At 44.7% G+C, this 16,809-nt stretch overlaps 1 protein-coding gene across 9 annotated transcripts in view; it reads right to left on the bottom strand.

The window, feature by feature from the left end:
• cep131 (centrosomal protein 131) overlaps positions 1-4,683 on the bottom strand; it is a 132,418-nt gene extending 127,735 nt beyond the window's left edge. For 7 of the 9 annotated variants that reach the window (XR_013889174.1, XM_080209462.1, XM_080209467.1 and 4 more), the window contains exon 1: positions 4,317-4,683. The gene's annotated coding sequence lies outside the window, so the exon portion shown is untranslated. Of the gene's footprint in view, positions 1-4,284 lie in introns of all 9 variants that reach the window. The other 2 variants (XM_080209464.1, XM_080209463.1) reach the window with 2 other exon arrangements.
• Between the last annotated feature and the right edge of the window lie 12,126 nt (positions 4,684-16,809).

The following is a 16,809-nucleotide window of genomic DNA, read 5'->3' as shown; positions in this document are numbered from 1 at the left end:
ACTCTACTTTCCTGTTTAGTCCCCATAACTTTTGATGACCTTGCCAATCAAGATTCTATTTCACTCAGTCTTAAAATTATTCAACGACCGTCCCTCCACTGCTCCCTGGGGAAAGAGAATGCCACTGACTAACAACCCTCTGGGAGAAAATAATTTCTCCTCACATCCATCTTAAATGGGACAGCCTTTGTTTTAAAACCGCGTACATAGTGCCAGTCCGTCCTAGAAAGGAAAACATCTTCTCTTGTCACCTTGTCAAGTTCCCCAGGATCTTACAACTTGCAATAAGATCACCCCTCAAATCTTCTAAATTCCAATGGATACAGACTCAACCTGGCCAACCTTTCAAACAATAACCCCTTTATCTAAGGAATCAGTCAATTGAACCTTATCTGAACCATTTCTGATACAAATATATCCTAAGCAAATGGTCCAAAACTGTACTCAATACTCAGGATGTGGTCTCAGTAACTGTAGCAAAACATGCCAACTTTTATATTCCATGTCCTTGCAACGAATGGCAATTTTTCATTGTCTTCCCAATCAGTTGCTGTAGCAGCATATTGCTTTTTTAATGAGTCATGTACCAGGGCTCTTATGTGGAAGGTTACAGTCTGATCAGCTATGATCTTATTGAATGGTGTGCAGGCTGAAGGGCCAAGTGGCTTACTCCTGCTTCTAACTAATATGTAGGACAGATCCCTCTGTTCTGCAGAATTCTGTAACCTTTCCTCATTTAAATAACGTGCTGCTTTTCTATCCTTCCTGCCAACGTGGACAGTTCACACCTCCCCATATTTTACTCCATTTGCCAATTCCTTGCTGATTCATTTAGGCTATCTATATTCCTTGGCAGAATATAGATCTTTGAGAGGCTCGTAAAATCCCACCCAAGGGCAACAGAGAATTCTGTTCCACGAGTCTCGCCCGCCACGATTCCGGGGCGGTAAAATTCCAGCTCACCTGCCCCGGAATTGCATAATTAAAACATCCTCTTCACAATTTGCTTTCCAACTATCTTGGTGCCATCAACAAATTTAGCAACCATACATTATGTCTCTTCACCCATCGATATGGACTGTAAATAGTTGAGGCCCCAGCAGTGATCCTTGTGGCACCTCATTAATTACAGCTTGCCAGCTCAAAACTGCCCTATCATTCCTACTCTCTGTTTTCTGTTAGCTTACAAATTTTCTATGCTAATACATAAATCCACCCCCCCACCATCACTCCAGGATTTAAGTACATAGTGTAATTGTAGGTTGACATTCCTGATGCAGCGCTGAACAAATACAGGAGGTATTGTCTTTCGGACAAGGCATTAAGCTGAGGCAGGCCCCCTATCTGAAGCTCAGACAATACAGTTCAAAGGGGAGCATGGGAGTTCTCTTGGCCAAAATGCATCCCTTAAGAACATCACTAAATTTTATTTATTCTTTCTTGGGATGTGGGCATTGCTGGCTGGGCCAGCATTCATTGTCTATCCCTAATTGCCCTTGAACCGAGTGGCTTGCTCGACCATTTCAGAGGTCATCCAAGAGCAAGCCACATTGCTGTGGGTCTGGAGTCACATGTCAGCACAGACAAGGTTAAGGATGGAAAATAATCTGGCTGATTATCTGATCCTTTGTTTCAGTGCTGTTTCCGGGCATCGCAGAGAATAGATTCATAGAATCTCTACAGTTCAGAAGGCGGCCATTTGGCCTATCGCGTCTGCATCAACAACAATCCCACACAGACCCTATCCACACATTTACTCTGCTCATCCCCTTGAAACTAAGGGGGCAATTTACCGCAGCCAATGAAGCTAACCTGCACATCTTTAGAGTAATTAGCCACCATGTTCCCCCTGTAACAACAACAATGACTTGTATAGCCCTCTTAATGCAACAACAAACAAAACTTGATTGCACTTTTATTGCTAAATGCTTTGGGCCATCCTGATGCTGTGAAAGGCGCTATCTAAATGCAAAATTCTTTATTAGACCCTTTAAGTCAGAAGTATGCAAAATTTAGAAGTTGATCTCATTATATTATATCATAGAATACCTACAGTGCAGAAGGAGACCATTCGGCCCATTGAGTCTGCACTGACCACAATCCCACCCAGTCCCTTTTCCTGTAACCCCACATGTTTACCCTGCCAGTCCCCTGACACTAGGGTCAATTTAGCATGGCCAATCCACCTAACCCATACATCTTTGGACTGTGGGAGGAAACCAGATCACCTGGCGCTGTGACACAGCAGTGCTAACCATTGTGCCACCATGGCATGCAATCAACTTTTACCGAGCTGTGAAAAAACAAAGTTACCTCCTGAAATATTTTTGCGTTTTCCCCCAAACTTCCAAAATGTAACCAGGCCTTACTGTCTTTGCTGTGAGTTACAGCTTTCCTCTCTGGGCTATTTCTTCTCCCCCAGATCAATGCCATTAAAAAAACCAGTGGATTGCCAGCTTATTCCTTTGACACAGTCACCCAACTATGAAGAAATACGTGGTATGTCTTCTACGACTCTCACCATCTTTACAGATGCATCATAGAAAGCATCCATTCAGGATGTATCACATGTCTCCTGCTCTGTCCAAGGTTGCAAGAAACTACAAAGGGTCGTGAATGAAGCCCAGTCCATCACGCAAACCAGCCTCCCATCCATTGACCCTTGGAGAAGCAGCCAGCATAATTAAGGATCCCACACACCCCCTGACATTCCCTATTCCACCTTCCGTTGAGAAAAAGATACAAAAGCCTGAGGTCACATACCATCCAACTCAAGAGCAGCTTCTTCCCACTGCCATCAGATTTTGGAATAGACCTACCTCATATTAAGTTGCTCTTTCTCTACATCCTAGCAATAGCTGAAACACTATATTCTGCATTCTCTCCTTCCCTTTTCTCTGTACGGTATGCTTTGTCTGTATAGCGCAAGAAACAATATTTTTCACTGCATACTAATACATGTGACAATAATAAAATCAAAGGATTTATGAACCAGTTGCTTGGGATGATCTAATTAAAGAACTTCCATTCTCCCTGTGAGCGTAGTGTCTCATTCAACACTCGATATTTTACAGACATGTCCATAAATTGCAATGTACTACCCTCCCCCAAACCTCAAAGGGATCTACAGCCTCTTGAATGTGCATCCTTACAAAGCAATTCACTTAAAATCCTGATACAGATGGAACAATTTACACTACTATGGCTGGTAAGTGATTGTGTTCCATAGTTTTAGTCCTACTCACAGGAACGCGTAACAGGCCATAGGTCTAACACAAACAAATTGAGAAAAAATAAACCAGTAGATAAGGGAAAACTAGAATTTACGAAGTGCCTTTTCCATGCCTAAGATGTCCCAAAACTCTGTACGACAAGTGAAATATTCAATGACGTGTAATCACTGTTGCAGTGCATGACAATTAGCTGCTAGTTTAATGACCCATTATGAAACCCCTGTAATCCCTTCTAATTGAATTTCAGTTGGTCATTGTCTTCTATGTAGCTAATATATTCCACTTTTCTTCAAACAGTTGAGGGAAATAAATGATCTTACAGTTAAGTCCCTGTTAACACCTACAAGAAAATGATAAGCAAATCACAGCAAATGTCTTTCAAATACATCAAGACTATTTACAGCAAGCATCCAGGTATTAATTCCCCCTGCATCAGACCTGCCTCACTTCCAAGCACAATTTTGACCGAGGATAAACAATGCTGACTTTCACTCACAAAATGGTGAATTCAGACCAGGACTTGTTGAGTTCACCTTCATGTTTTTAAGAGACAGCAGAGAGGGAATTAGCATTAAATTAAAAAGTTAACATGTATACTAAAATAAATCCAAGAGAAGTTAGGATCACTGATTTGGAATGGGAAGCATTATGAACAAATAAGATGCAAAGAGTCAGAGAATGGATTCGGAATCAGAAAACTGGCTGTCAGTTTTAGTTGTCAACGGTGGGGGGGGGGGGGGGGGAGATTCTACTACAAACAGACCAACATGCAAACTTTGACTCCAAATCCACAACAATCCTCATTCACCTTAAGAAATCCCGGACTACATTGAAATAAAAATCCTGACAGCAACATGGATCGGTCTGGGTTTTACGTGAACCGTTTCCCTCTCGACTGAGTCAAACGTTACCATAGGCAACGCTGCTAACAGTCACAAGCATGCACTACTATCTAAATCCCCAGAGACCGAAAACCCTTCTCCTTATGCTTATGCTTCAAGGAGCTGGGATTCAAGAGGGGGAGGGTGGGGGAAGAGAGACAGAGAGAGACCTGAGACTCAGGATGGCAGAAAATCCACTTACATCAATCGTCCTTTTCGTTGGGAATTAGGGTGGGAGGTTGTGGCCAGCCTGTCCCCACACGATGCAGAGGTTGAACTTGAGAGAGAGAGTCACTGGGAAGCTCCAAGTAGCCCAGGGCCCTGTGGATGGTAACTTGTATCAAAGAGGGTTAATCGCAGAGCCTTGGCCTAGGCTTACATTGCAACTGTGTATCCCACAAGCGATACATTGCAACAAATAAAGACAATATATCCTCTCTCACCCTCTCAGTGCTTGTCCTTCACACTAAGCGCATTGTGAAGCCGCTTCTGTGTGAGAGAGGGACAGAGAACCTCCTCCCCACTCATCTCAGGGCCAGAGGAAAAAAGCAGCAACTTAGCAACCGAGCCTGCAGTACAACCACACTTCACCTCAACGGAGATCCCGCCCTCTCCAGCCTCCCATTGGACCCCAGCCAGGGGCAGTGTCTCTCACTGGCCTGCTGATTGGTTAACAATCGGTCAATCATCCTCCTCTCTCCCCTCCCACTCTGGTTCCGCTATCAAACTAGATTGACCTGAATACCCGCTCACCCCACCCCCTCTACACACACACAGCTTAAAAATATTACACATCACCCATCCCCTTTACACACACAGCTTAAAAATATTACACATCACCCATCCCCTTTACACACACACACAGCTTAAAAATATTACACATCACCCACCCCCACTACACACACAGAGAGCTTAAAGATATTACACACTACCCACCCCTTCCACACACTCACAGAGCTTAAAGATATTACACACCATCCACCCCCTCCACACACACAGCTTAAAGATATTACACACCATCCACCCCCTCCACACACACAGCTTAAAGATATTAACACACCCCCATCCCCTCTACACATACACACACACACACAGCTTAAAGATATTACACACCCCCATCCCCTCTACACACACACACACACACACACAGCTTAAAGATATTACACACCCCCATCCCCTCGACACATACACTGCTTAAAAATATTACACTCCACAAACCCCTCCATTCAGACACTGCTTAAAAATATTACACTCCCCCCACTCCTTTCTTAAAGATATTACACTCCACCATTCCCTCCTTAAAGATGTAACATTCTACTGCCACACACAGCTTAAAGATATAAGAACATAAGAAATAGGAGCAGGAGTAGGCCAACTAGCCCTTCGAGCCTGCCCCGCCATTCAATAAGATCATGGCTGATCTGTCGTGGCTCAGTTCCACATTCCCGCCCTCTCCCCATAACCCTTAATCCCCTCTCTCATCAAAAACCCATCAACCCGCGTCTTAAAAATATTTAGCGAGGCAGCCTCCACCACTTCAACGGGCTGAGAATTCCAGAGATTCACCACCCTTTGAGTGGAGAAGTTCCTCCTCAACTCAGTTCTAAACCGCCCCCCCTTTATCTTGAGGCTATGCCCCCTAGTCCTACTATCCTTTCTGAGCGGGAAGAGTCTCTCCACCTCTATCCTATCCATCCCATTCATCATCTTATACGTCTCAATGAGATCTCCCCTCATTCTTCTAAGCTCTAACGAGTACAAGCCTAATCTATTCAGCCTCTCCTCATAGCTCAACCCCCTCAACTCCGGTATCAGCCCAGTAAACCTCCTCTGCACTCCCTCCAAGGCTAAAATATCCTTGCGTAAGTACGGTGCCCAAAACTGCACACAGTACTCCAGCTGCGGCCTCACCAATGCCCTATACAGCCGTAGCAAGACCTCCCTACTTTTATATTCAATCCCCCTCGCTATGAAGGCCAGCATCCCATTCGCCTTCCTGACCACCTGCTGCACCTGCAAGCTGGGTTTTTGCAACTCATGCACAAGGACCCCGAGGTCCCTCTGCACCGTCGCCTGCTGCAGTTTTTCTCTGCGTAAGTAATAATCCTTCCTACCATTATTCCTACCAAAGTGGACCACCTCGCACTTGCCAACATTAAATTCCATTTGCCATTTCCTGGCCCATTCGCCCAGCCTATCTAGATCCTTCTGTAGACTCTCCCCACCCTCCGCACAATTTGCCTTTCCACCAATTTTGGTGTCATCAGCAAATTTCGACACCCTACACTCGGTTCCCTCCTCCAGATCATCTATATAAATGGTAAATAGCTGAGGCCCCAGCACCGACCCCTGGGGCACTCCACTAGTCACCATCCGCCAATCTGAATAGTACCCATTGACCCCCACTCTCTGCCTCCTATTTGACAACCAGTCCTCTATCCACGCTAACACCCGACCCCCAACTCCATGCCCCCTGACCTTCTGTAATAACCTCTTGTGAGGTACCTTGTCAAACGCCTTCTGAAAATCCAGAAAGACCACATCCACCGGCTCTCCTCTATCCACCGCCCTAGACACATCCTCATAGAACTCCAGTAAATTTGTCAGACACGACTTCCCTTTAAGGAAACCGTGCTGCGTCTGCTCTATTAAGCAGTTCCCCTCAAGATGCCTTGCAATTTCCTCCTTGATGACGGATTCTAACATTTTACCTACAACAGACGTTACACTCCACACATATACACTCACACTGCTTAAAGACATTACACACCTCCCCATCTCCTCCACATATATACACAGACACTGCTTAGAGATATTACACTCTACCCACTCCCTCCTTAAAGATATTACAGTCCACCCATTGCCTCCACACACACACACACACCTTAAAGATATTACACACCACCCACACCCTCTTTAAAGATATTACACTCCACCTGTCCCATACACACACAGCTTAAAGATATTACACTCCACCCACCCCCTCCACACACACAGAGCTTAGAGATATTACACTGCACTCACCCCCTCCTTAAAGATATTACACTCCACCCACCCCCTCCACACACACACAGCTTAAAGATATTACACTCCACCCACCCCCTCCACACACACAGCGCTTAAAGATATTACACTCCACCTACTCCCTCCACATACACAGCTTAAAGATATTACACTTCACCCACCCTCTCCACACACTGCTTTAGAGATATTACACTTCCCCTCCACCCTCCTCACACTCACTGCCTGGCGGCACAGTGGTTAGCACTGCTGCCTCACAGTACCAAGGACCTGAGTTCAATTCCTGGCTTGGGTCACTGTCTGTGTGGATTCTGCACATTCTCTCCATGACTGTGTGGTTTCCTCTGGGTGCTCTGGTTTTCTCCCACAGTTAGATGCATTGGCCATGCTAAATTCTCCCTCAGTGTGCCCGAACAGATGCCACCAAAGTGTGGCGACTGTAGAATTTTCACAGTTACTTCATTGTAGTGTTAATGTAAGCCTATTTGTGACAAGAATAAATAAACCTACACTGCTTAAAGATGTTACAACTTCCCTCCACGCACTCATTGCTTACACCCCTGGTAAGTACACAATGTTTAAAGATGTTACTCTTCACCCATATTGAGGAAAGCAGGATTTTAACTAAATATACCTAATTTTCAATAATCAGGAATTTATTTACCATGCTGTGTAATGTGGAACATTAATACATGTTATAAACAATGCCTCAAGAGTTTTAACAAAGCCCATTTTCTTACAGTACACCAGTAGTTCCATAGGTGGATTTTATTTGCTGTAATCTGGACTGTGACCTTCTACAGACTTGTCCCTTACAATGAATCTGCGTTCTTAACCCCAAGATTTTACAAATCAAGGGAGAAATGCCTCAAAAGATTCAAGCAATTTGGTGCAAAAATCATGTGTTGTCATTTTCTTTCATATCTAAACCAATATGGATAGAAAGTTAGTTTATAAACCTCACTTGTGGTTTACACAGTGATTAACACTGCTACCTCACAGCGCCAGGGACCCAGGGTTCAATTCCGGCCTTGGGCAACTGTTTGTGTGGAGTTGGCATGTTCTCCCTGTGTCAGTGTGGGTTTCCTCCGGGTGTTCTGGTTTCCTCCCACAGTCCAAAGATATGCAGATTAGATTGATTGGCCATGCTAAATTGACCCTTTAGTGTTCCAAGGTGTGTTGGATAGGGGGGAATTAGTGGGGAAAATACACCAGGTTATGGGGGATAGGGTCTGGATGGAATGCTCCATCGGAGAGTAGGTGCAGACCTGATGGGCTGAATGGCCTGCACTGAATGGCACTGTAGGGTTTCTATGATATTTATGAGAGTTTCTTACAAGCGTATTGAAAATGCTTTACCATTTTTTAAAAATCCTATTTGTTTTTCAATTATAACCTGAGGCAGACTGATCAAATCATGGAAGAGGAAGGTTTTGATTTGATTTGATTAACATACAGTGAAAAGTATTGTTTCTTGCATGCTATACATATTCATAGAGAAGGAAATGAGAGAGTGCAGAATGTAATGTTACAGTCATAGCTGAGGTGTAGAGAAAGATCAACTTAATGCAAGGTAAGTCCATTCAGAAGTCTGACAGCAGCAGGGAAGAAGCTGTTCTTGAGTTGGTTGGTATGCGACCTCAAACTTCTGTACCTTTTTCCAGAAGGAAGAAGGTGGAAGAGAGAATGCCCAGGGCGCGTGGGGTCCTTAATTATGCTGGTTGCATTGCTGAGGCAGCGGGAAGTGTAGACAGAATCAATGGATGGGAGGCTGGTTTGCATGATGGATTGGGCTACATTCACGACCTTTTGTATTTCCTTGCGGCCTTGGGCAGAGCAGGAGCCATACCAAGCTGTGATACAACCAGAAAGAATGCTTCTATGGTGCATTTGTAAAAGTTGGTGAGAGTCGTAACTGACATGCCAAATTTCCTTCGTCTTCTGAGAAAGTAGAGGCACTGGGGGGCTTTTTTAACTATAGTGTTGGGATGGGGGGCCCAGGACAGTTTGTTGGGGATCTGGACACCTAAAAACTTGAAGTGAAGGGTGTCCCAAGCCCAGCAGCAACACAGATACAGACAATCCCCAACTACAGTCCAAATCCAGATAGCCAATACAGAGAGCGATTGAGCTTCATGCATAACTCGGGTCCAGGGCCCAGGCAGTTCCAGGATGCAAGCATGCATAGAAGGACTGATTCAACCTGTCAACCAAAAACCTTGAGATTACAGGACCTTCTTGCAAATTATCAACTATGCTCATTTTATCTTCAAAATCGTATTGGTAATTCGCAAGACTTGAGCATGTCTGCAGTATGTCCAGTATTGAAACAGGCCATTTGGCCAAACTGCTGTATTGTCCACACCTACCTATTGAATTGGCTAATGGGCAGGCAACAGCGAGTGGGGATAAGGGGTTCCTTTTCAGGTTGGTGATCTGTAACCAATGGGTTCCACAGGGACCAGTGCTGGGACCCCAACTGTTTACAATAGATATTAATGACTTGGAGGAAGGAAATGAATGTTCTGTAGCCAGATTTGCAGGCAGCACAAAATTAGGTGGAAAGGCAAGTTGTGAGAGGGATACAAACAGTTTACAGAGAGATATTGATAAGTAAGTCAGCAAAAACTGACAAATAGAGTATAACATGAGGAAATGTGAAATTGTTCAATTTGGAAGGGGGATCAAAAGAATAAAGTATTATTTAAATGGATAAAAACTGCAGAAAGCTGCAACACAAAGAGACTTGGGGGAACTTGTGCACGAAACACAGAAAGCTAGTGCGCAGGTGCAGCAGGTAATCAGAAAGGCTAATGGAATATTGGCCATTTTTTCAAGGGGTTTGGTGTATAAGAGTTGGGAAGTCTTGCTGCAATTGTGCAAGGTACTGGTGAGACCACATCTGGAGTGCTGAGAGCAGTTTGAATCCCCTTATTTAAAGATATTATTTCATTGAAGGCAGTTCAGAGAAGGATCGCTAGGATGATCCCTGGACAGAAGGATTGTCTTATGAGGGAAAGGTAAATAGGTTATGACACTACTCATTGAAATTTGGAACAATATGAAGTGATCTCATTGAAGCATATTGGATTCTTAAGGGGCTTGACAGGGTAAATGCTGAGGGGATGTTTCCCTTCATGAGTGAGTCTAGGACCTGGGGGCATAGTCTCAAAATGAAGAGGTTTAAGATTGAGATTAGGAGGAATTTCTTCTCCCTGAGGGTTCTGAGTCTTGGAATCCCTTGCTGCAGAGAGCTACAGGGACAGAGTCATATATTTAAGGCTGAGATAGATTTTTAATCAGTCAGGAAATCAAGGGTTATGAGGAAAGGGCAGGAAAGTGAGCATGAGGAATGTTGCATTTGCCATGATCCTATTGAATAGCGGAGCAGGTTTGAGGAGCCGACTAGCCTACTCCTGTCCCTATTCCTTATGGTCTTATAGTCTTACCTCCTCACACCCCACTTCACCTCATTTAATCAGCATACACCCTTCTGCTTCTTTCTGTCTGTGTTAGTTATCTCTTCCAAGTCCATACTATTCACCTCAAAAATACTCCCTGAGGGAGGGAATTCAACATTCGAATCACTCTTTGGAAAAATAAGTTTCTTCTAAAGTTTTGAATGGATTTATTATCTTAAGTCAATGGACAGGGTTTGCACTGACTTTCTGATACCAAACCTAACAGCTGATATCTATCAGGAAAGATTGGACTGGATCTGTTCTCCAGGAAAGAGACAACCTAAGGGTGACTATAATAACTCCAGGAGTCCGCTGTGAAGGAACCATGCTTTTATTGCACAAAATGAAAAATAACCACTAGCCTGTGGTGAACAGGTCCAAACCAGGACTAAAAGGATGATGGACCCACTCGGGGTCTTGCTTTATACAGGATTCAGTATATTGTGATACAGTGGCACACTGGTTAGCACTGCTGCCTCACAGTGTGAGCGACCTGGATTCAATTCTGGCCTTGGGTGACTGACTGTCTGTGTAGAGTTTGCACATTCTCCCTGAGTCTGCGTGGGTTTCCTCTGGGTTCTCTGGTTTCCTCCCACAGTCCAAAGATGTGCAGCTTAGGTTGATTGGCTGTAGTTAACTGCCCCTCGGTAGGGGAATTAACAGGGTAACTAAGTAGAGTTAGGGGGATAGGGATTGGGGTCGATGCAGACTCAATGAGCCAAATGGCCTCCTTCTGCCCTGTAGGAATTCTATACAAGCTCCACCTAGTTGGCCAATTACCAATCCCCAGGGAGCTCATATTCAACAAGTGTAACTGGAACATCAATTAGTGATTCCCAATGCAGATCATGGGGGTAATCACAGTGACCTTATGAAGGGATTTGATGAAGTGGATATGGAAATGATGTTTCCAGTTGTGAAGAATACAAAACTAGGAGTCATGAATATAAGTGATGTTGGTTGAGGGACAAATATTGGGCAGGACACCAAGTGGAACTCCCATGAGCCTTCTCGCAGAGTGCCATTTACATTCATCAGGGAGGGTAAATAAGGCCCTGGATTAACATCTCATCCAAAAGACTGTGTCTCCAACTCTGCGGTTCTTCTTCAGTACTGCACTGAAGTGCCAGCCTAGATTACGTGCTCAAACCCCTGGAGTGAATACTGAACACACAACCTTCTGATTCAAATAAAAGTGCTACCACATAACCAAGGCTGCACCTTTTTAGGCTAAAGTGCACATTGCAGAGTAAGAGCATTTTTCTCGGTGCCCTGGATTGTACACGTTGTCATCGCATTTATACATCCAATGATCTAGAAATCACAAAGCTCTTCTGCATGGACCCAATGCATGAATCATCAAAGCACGGAATGGTTACAGTGCAAAAAACAAGAGGCCATTTGGCCCATCAAGCCTGAGTCAGAATGATATTATTGAAGTCAATGTAATTCAAAGATGTTGCCTATTCATACATTGGGATCAAAGATCAGAGTTATACAATAACGTTTCATACATCATAGAATCTTCATGCAGAAGGAATTCATTCAGCCCATTGAGTCTGCACCGAGCACAATCCCACCCAGGCCCTATCCCCATAACCCCATCTATTTACCCTAGCGAATCCCCTGATGCTAAAGGGCAATTTAGCATAGCCAATCCACCTAACCTACATCTTTGGATTGTCGGAGGAAACCGGAGCACCCAGAGGAAGCCCACACAGACACGGGGAGAATGTGTAAACTCCACATAGACAGTGACCCAAGCCAGGAATTGAACCCAGGTCCCTGGCACTATAAGGCAGCAGTGCTAACCATTGTGCTGCCCTGGTTCCTCACAGTTAACAGCGCCACATTTAAAACTGAATAGCAGCAGGCACAGCAGCAAGTGGGATGTACAGTCAGTGAGGGATGTTCACCTTGGGATGGGTCACCAACAACACTCACTGTGGGAGACAAAGGTACTCCAAAATTTACAGCAGTAAAGTTTTAATGGGATCAGCTATATTGCCAGTTCCTGCAATTACAATAATTTCCATCCAAAATGTTGCCTCATGATCTTAGACATAAAGCAGATTCTGCTGATGTCAATGCAATGTGATATAATTGCTGCAAATATGCAGCGGCAATCATTATTTCAGCTCATTCAACAAGCCACGGCAGTGACACACGGATTGAATGCCTGGATTTGGAAACAAGGCATTAATAAGAACGTGACCTGGGAATGGATTTTTTTTTGCATAGCACTGGAGTATTATCTCGAAAATGTCGTTAACTCTTTTCACCCGATCGTATAAAATACTCTCAGATTAGTTCCCAGCTTCTGGTACGAATGAAGCTTCGAAGAAAATAACACATTGTTGATCACACCGAATCATCATCTCACTTTGATTGCGATTGCAGTGAATATCACAAGGTTTGTTCTAAACCTGGAGCCCTGCCAATAGGGGCCAATCATCCCAACTAACCCAAAGTTTAAAAACTTCATGCACTTCTTTGCCCTCTGAAACATGAAAAATAGATCAAACTGTTGTAAATTCTGATGAAAAATTAACTCCTTATTCTACACATTCTGTACTTTTTAGATTTTCCCACCTGCAATTTCACTTTCATTCTTCAAATAAATTTGCATTTGCACACAAATATATTGATTGAAACGTTTTATTACAGCAAAGCATTGGAGGTAAGGCTCAAATGAAGTGACAGCTTTAAAACTACAGCCTGAGGCTAGCCAGAAAGGGGAATTCAGGAGAATTGAGTGTAGGAGTGAGTTGCACATGTCAAAAAGAATCCAGGGAAAGTTAATACTTTAGAAAAACAGGTTTATTTATTCCTTCTTATTGTATTTATATTCTGCCTTCTTTCAATTCAAAATGGCATAAGAATAAAATATAGTTGCCCTAACTATCAGAAGGCTTAAATGTTTTAATTTGCAGAAAATGTATGCAAGCATGTATGAGGAGAAAAATCTATGTAAACCATAAGGGCATTCAAATGGTCATTGGATAGGCATATGGGTAATATTGGAATAGTTTAGGTTAGAGGGTCATTGGATTGGTTCCACTGGTCGGCGCAACATCGAGGGCCGAAGGGCCTGTACTGCGCTGTAATGTTCTATAAGCAAACACAAAAGTGCTGGAAATACTCAGGTCAGGCCTCTCCATCAAGAATGGAGGCGTGGTGGCACAGTGGTTAGCACTGCTACCTCACAGCGCCAGGGACCTGGGTTCAATTCCTGGTCACCGCCTATGTGGTGTTTGCATATTCCCCCCGTATCTGTGTGGGTTTCCTCCAGGTGCTCTGGTGTCCTCCCAAAGTCTAAAGATGTATGGGTTAGGTTGATTGGTGATGCTAAAAAAGATTCTATTGTCAGGGAGATTAGCAGAGTAAATGTGTGAGGTTACGGGGATAGGGCCTGAGTCGAACTGTGGTCAGTACAGACTTGATGGGCCAAATGGCCTCTTCCTGTACTGTAGGGGAAGTTCTATGGAGAACTCCACTACCCTGGGCCTGATCTCCTCTGCCACTACAAAACCCTCTGAATTTACCTGGTCTTGGATTCTGAGACTTTGAATCTGTGAACTGCTTGCACTTATACAGCACCTTCTATAGTGTCAGGATCTCCCGACCCATTGGGGGAAGCGGGTGGGGGGAGACCCCAACACACCACAGTTGTGTGGAAAATGATGTCGCTTGGGGAATAAACATGGAGCAGAATAATCGGGGATATTTTCAAAATGGTGCCACCTGATTGCTGAGGCCTCCCTGAGGAAGCAGACAATGTCTGTTTGACCTCTCATCCAAAACAACGGGCACCTCGGCCAGTGCAGCACCCCCCTCAGTGCTCCACTGGAGTGTCAACCTCGATTTCTGCACTCAAGTCCCTGAACTGGGATGTAGCCGTCCTCTGGCTACATTTTGAAACCAGAAGAAATCATCCCTGATAGTATAAATGATGCTTCACTCGGGGCTAATGGAGATGTGAAATTCAGCTTCCAATATGTGGCGGCTTGCATGCTGTGCTTTCTTTGTGGAACATACAGAATTTGCTTCTGGATCATAAAAAGTCTATTTTTTATTACTAAATATATGTTGGATTAACATGAATACAAGTTACATGACTCAGCTTACAATATTAGTAAAAGTTAAAAGGCACTTCAAGTTCACTGTTTAACCTTGACTTTAATAGAATCATAGTCCTGCCGTTGTGTGTATGTACACAGCAGTGAGGGGAAATTCACCCCTAATCCTCAAATATATCTAATTAAGACACTATCCGACGCATGGGCCGGAATCCTATCACCGTTGACACCAATGGGATTTTCCCATCTTGTTGGAGTGAACAGAGACTTGGCTGGTCATCAAATTCTCCTGTCTTGCTGCAGCGGGAACGAGGCATGAATAGGTTGTGCTCACCACTTTCCCACAACTCTGAAGCCCAGGATCCAGGGTTAGCTGATCCAATCTCTTGCACAGATACCGTTTTGAAAATTTAAAAGATATATAGTGATGCAGCAGGACATAGGCAAAGAGAAGGGGAAAAGGAACGTAGTAGTGATTGGAGATAGTGGGGTGAAGGGTATTGACACTGTCCTTTGTCACAATGACAAAGTGCACAGAAGGGTGTGTTGTCTGCCTGGTGCTCGGGTACAGGATGTCGCAGCTGGGCTGCAGAGGAATCTGGAGTGGGAGGGTGAGAACCCAGTTGTGGTGGTACATGTGGGTGCCAGCGACGTAGGCAAAGTGCGGACTGAGGATCTGGGGAGGGAGTATGAGAAGCTGGGAATGGAATTAAAAAGTAGAACCGACAAGGTGGTCGTCTCTGGGCTACTGCCTGAACCGAGTGCAGACGGGCGTAGGGTTGACAGGATAAAGGAAGTGAATGGGTGGCTCAGAGATTGGTGTGGGAGGAATGGGATCGAATTTATGGGGCATTGGCACCAGTATTGGGGTAGGTGGGACTTGTTCGGGCGGGATGGGGTTGGTCTGAATCGTGCTGGGACCAGAGTGCTGGCGAATCGAGTAAAGAGGACTGTAGACAGGGCTTTAAACTAATTAGGGGGGGGGAGGGTGCGAGGGTAGGTGATGTTAGGAGGTCTACAGTTAAGGATAGGGTACAGGTAAGGGAAGAGGCTGAGGATGTCCCAAGTGGTGGCGTTATGGCAAATAGGGTCCAGAAGAAGGCTGGGATGAAAGCGCTTTATCTGAATGCACGAAGCATTCGGAATAAAGTGGATGAGCTGGTGGCGCAGATCGACACAAATGGATACGATCTGGTGGCCATTACAGAGACGTGGCTGCAAGGTGACAGGGACTGGGAGATGAATGTACAGGGCTATCAAGTGTTTAGGAAGGATAGGCAGGAGGAAAGAGGGGGTGGCGTAGCTCTGCTGATTAAGGACAGCATCAAGGTGGTAGCAAGGGATGATATCGGAGCCAAAGAGCAGAAAGTGGAATCGTTGTGGGTGGAGATTAGGAACAGCAAAGGGAGGAAGACGCTGGTGGGTGTCGTCTATAGGCCCCCGAATAATGATCTGGAGGTGGGGCGGGCTGTTAACGCGCAAATAAGTGCGGCGTGCAGGAATGGGACGGCAGTAGTTATGGGGGATTTCAATCTGCATATTGATTGGTCGACCCATGTTGGACGAGGTGGGCTCGAGGAGGAGTTCTTGGAATGCTGCCGGGATAGTTTCCTGGAACAGTGTGTGTGTTGGAGCCGACGAGGGAGCGAGCTATCTTGGATCTGGTGCTATGTAATGAGGCGGGTAGAATTAGGGACCTTGAGGTGAAGGATCCTCTTGGAGAGAGTGATCATTGTATGGTGGAGTTTCTGTTGCAGATGGAGGAGGAGAAAGTGGGTTCCCGGACACGTGTCCTTTGTTTGAATAGAGGGGAGTATGGTAGGATGAGAGAAGAATTGGCGAATGTGGACTGGGGGAGCGCGTTGGAAGGTAGGTCTGCTGAGGAGCAGTGGAGGATCTTTAAGGAGATCTTTCTTGGTGCTCAGCAGAAATTTATTCCGATGGTTAAAAAGGACAGTAGGAAGAGAGGTAATAAGCCGTGGATAACGAAGGAGGTGAAGGAAAGTGTTAAATTAAAAGCGGAGGAATTTAGAGTAGCTAAGAGCAGTGGGCGAGAAGAGGATTGGGAAAGGTTTAAATGTCAACAAAGATTGACAAAAAAGTTGATAAAGGAGGGTAGAAGAAGCTATGAAGC

Source organism: Carcharhinus amblyrhynchos, chromosome 21, assembly GCF_965287045.1.
Source record: "Carcharhinus amblyrhynchos chromosome 21, sCarAmb.v2.hapA, whole genome shotgun sequence".
Lineage (NCBI taxonomy): Eukaryota > Metazoa > Chordata > Chondrichthyes > Carcharhiniformes > Carcharhinidae > Carcharhinus > Carcharhinus amblyrhynchos.
Note: the sequence above shows the minus strand (reverse complement) of the source record. Positions and strands in the feature narration are given on the sequence as shown.